The sequence below is a fragment of the Leuresthes tenuis genome, unplaced genomic scaffold (genome assembly GCF_036924035.1).
Source record: "Leuresthes tenuis unplaced genomic scaffold, fLeuTen1.0.hap1 SCAF_20, whole genome shotgun sequence".
Lineage (NCBI taxonomy): Eukaryota > Metazoa > Chordata > Actinopteri > Atheriniformes > Atherinopsidae > Leuresthes > Leuresthes tenuis.
In genome coordinates, this window is record NW_027325374.1 from 2,189,520 (window position 1) to 2,193,505 (window position 3,986).

A 3,986-nucleotide genomic window follows, 5' to 3' on the forward strand; every position below is an offset into this window, starting at 1 on the left:
CAGGTTAAATCAGAAAAACATCCTATTTTCCTTATTTAGCCACCGCAGTGACACTGAAAATGCATGTAGAAGTTATATAAAATGCTTTTCTGTGTGGTGAATTACTGATTATTCAGTTTTTTGTAATGTCCCGCTGGGATACGAGGTCTCTTCTTCCATGGCAGAGAATGCAGAAAAGACAAACATAAATCAAACATTTCAGGTGATAAATAGTAAAATATGAAGTTAAATGGAGTTAAAATGTTAAAATGAAATAAGATGAAGGTTCACACCAGTTAAAAATAACAGGTTTCCTTCGATGCGGTTTTTAAAACTGTGAAAACACTGCTTTTTACCTTTCAAATAAGGTCAAAAAGTTGTCTTTTACATGTCTTTTCAACAGGCCTTTGCAGGGTGGGAGCCAGGTCCCAGTTGAACCCTCCTCGGTGTTGGACCCTGCAGAAAGCTTTCAGAGCCAGCCAGCTTTCCTCGTGATGTACTTGATCTTCGAGCTGCTCTCCTTTCTGTGAATATCTGAGTCTCTGTGTCCTTCTTCTGGGGAGAGATGAAGAAACGAGTCGCTGATGCCAACATGAGCTGAGCTGATCGCTGCTACAGGACCTGAAACGGTCCCAGTGCTTGTTGACATGCACCCCGCTTCGTCTGTCTGTTTCTTAGGGTCAGTCAGGTCATCCTGGCAGCGAGCCTCGCTTATTCCAACCTCAAAAATCTGTCCAAGACTGACTGCAGAGCGCTAAGCCTGGCCCGGGTCCCTGCATGGCGTGCTGTGGCCCCTGTGCCAGCGTCGGCCTTCCTGCCAGTCATCAGAGCAGCGCTGCTGTACCACGAGGGGGGTTTGATGTCCGGACAATAAACAACAGATCCGAGCTTCTCCAGAGGAAGCCAGAAGCTGCTCAGGGGAGCAGGGTTGGGATTTTGAGAACCTGGCAGAGCTTTGCAGGAGCACCTGGAGTCTCAAGGCATCCCGCAGCTTGGGAGAATGAGCCGGCCCAGTAGCTGCCATCAGTGCTGGCAGAGCAGTCTGTAACAACAATTAGGCCTTTGACATTCAGCAGATAGCAGGAGCAACTCGTGGAGGGAAGCCACATGACACAAATCAACTCCTTTGGATGAGGAACGTTGGCCTCTGAAGTCTCCGAATGTGAAGAAGAAAGTGGCATCATCTGCATACAAAGTCACCTTTTTCTGCTTTGAGGAACAACACGAGGCTGAAGAAGAGGAACGTCTGACTCCCAGGTGTTAAAGGGGTGTTAAAGTTCCAGTTTGTAACATTTAAGGTGACTTACTGGCAGAAATTAAACAGATTACTGAAGGCCACTCAGTGTCACTCCATCCTACAAACTGAACTTTAAAGCAGGAGCAAAGATTATGTTTCAGTTTCACTTTGAAGGCATCTCACTGGGGTCCGAGCTGGACCGGATCAGCTCAGATTAGTTCAACACAGCCGGGTTTCCTCATTCAACAGAACCTCAACATGCTCACAGAAAACAGGTAAAAATCACAATGATCTGGACCTGTCTTTGATAACCAGGGTTTCTTTTCAAGCTCTGCACTGAAACCACCTGAAGAAAGAGGAGCAGAATCAACAGTTAAATAACCCAGCTGTCAGGCAACTTCAAGAGGATTCTTCATCCGGAACTTTTAGGTCTAAAGCGATAAAACGTGCTGAAAGTTCCCATCCTGTGATTTTTGTGTTTTCCACTAGATGTCAGAATGTTTGCATAAACTTCTGCCTCCCTCACCTTCTTCCTGAATGATCCTCTGATCCCTTCATCTTTAAAGGAGGAAGCGAGCGAATAAAAGAGGGGAGAAGTGCATCTTCATATTTATCCGTCACCTGAACACAAACAGAAACAAAATGGATGAAAACAGGTCTGGAAAATCTGCTCTGTCTGGTTTATTTTTGATTTTTCTTCCTCATCATCCCCACAAGGAAATACTTGTGAACTGAAACGTCTTCGGGCGTCTTCAGAACAATACACACACTTAAAAACACTCCCTCACACACCCGAGGCCAGATACGGCCTGTGGGAAGTCCCCTTGTTCTGTATGAAATGTAAAACCAGCTGCTGTTTCCTTCTTTCAGGGTGTTTTTGGTTCAGATCAGTGGGGTGAGTGTGTAAAAGCAGCATAAAAGCAAAAGTCACTGAACATTAAAAGGTGAAAGGCTTCACATGCGTCTGAGCGGCTGTCGGACCGCGTTTCCCATCAGCCTTTGCACAGACTGAGCTCAGCCACTGGTTGAAAAGCTCCATCAGGATCAAGTTGACAGCAGCAGGACTCTGACAGATGTTCTGCCTTCAAAATAAAAGCTTTACAGACAGACCACGTGTCGCACATCTGCATGAACTAGTTAGAAAAGTCTTTCCATTTATTTTACATATAATAGTTTCATTATTTCTGTAGATATTGAATTATATCATTGTTTAAAAATAGATGTTGTTATTTTTTGCCTTTTTCTGGATATATCTGTTTTATAATCTTATCTATTTAAACCTTTTATTAATTTTCCTTGTTGCTTGTGCTAATTATGAAAAGTAGATACTAAGATCTGTTCATGAACTGAAACTGTAACGTCAAGCTTACTAATACTAACAATCAGGAGTTTACTGAAACATGATAAAACATGAACATAAACCCAGAATCTGAGGCAGAAACAGAGTTTTTTATCAGTTCTCAGCAGCTTTAAAGTGAATATCTGGTCTGAGCTCCTTTATTCTCCAACACAGCCTGAACCCTCTGAGACGAGCTTTCTGTCATTTCTTTAAGGAGTCTTCAGGAATAGTTCTCCAGGCTTCTTGAAGGACATCCCAAAGCTCTTCTTTGGATGTGGGCTGCCTTTTGTTCCGTTCTCTGTCAGATGATCCCACACTGCTTCAATAATGTTGAGGTCCGGGCTCTGGGGAGGATTCATCCCTCCATAAGACCTGTTGCCACTGATTTTCAGTCCACTTCTTGTGTCATTTGGCACAGCTCAGCCTTTTCTCCCTGTTTCCCTTCCTTAAGAACGGCTTCTTGACAGCCACCCTTCCATGGAGACCATTTCTGATGAGGCTTGGGCCAACAGTAGATGGATCAGCTGAAGGTCCAGATGCATCTCTCAGGTCCTGTCAGGTCACAGCTGGATTTTTTCCTCTTTCTTAAGGACATCACTTTCAGATCCTGTTCATCTGCTGTAGATAGTTTTTTAGGCCTGACACTTCTTCTTTTGTCCTCCACTTGTCCAGTTTCCTCAAATGTTTTAAGGACACACTGCACACCATGCTGAGATATGCCAAGTTTTCAGCTAATAGCTCTTTGGGAATCACCTTGTTGCTGCAGAAATCCTATTTTCTGTCTGTCAAACTGTGTTTTCTTTGCTGTTTTTCATAGATGCAGCTAAAGAAATGGGAACAAATGATGTGTCTTTGTGACAGGCTGCTGGTAACAAAGTGCCTAAAGATCCAGTTTAAAACGGCTTCTTTGCTAAGTTGTCTGTTCTGTGTCGACACAACACTGGTTCATCCCTTGAGTTAGGAGCCTTTTTTCTGCCTGAATGCTTCATAGGTCAGAGTTAAGTGGCCGAACAAAGAAAAAACACTGAAAATGCTCAGGAACAAGGACTGAAGATGAGTGAAAAAGCAGAAAATGTCCAAAGAAAAACTCTGAATGACCTTCAGAAAGCTGCAGAACTGTTGATCAGGACACTTTAAAGATTATAAGAAAGTCTGGCTTTTACACAGTACTTTATATACAGAAATAGATGATCAAATTAATGTAAAACGATTAAATAAACTATATTACATTGTGTATAGTTCTTAATAGAATTGGTCTCCACATTTCCACTTTAAAAATCTATTTTTTTCAACAGATCTTATCATCCTGATCTCACTCCAACTTGTAAGGATTAAATTCATCAGAAACGGGCTGGTTTGCTTCTTTTTAAACCTCCACATGCTCTTAAATGAAGGCATTTCACTGTCAAGTCCACGTGCGCGTAGCGCCGC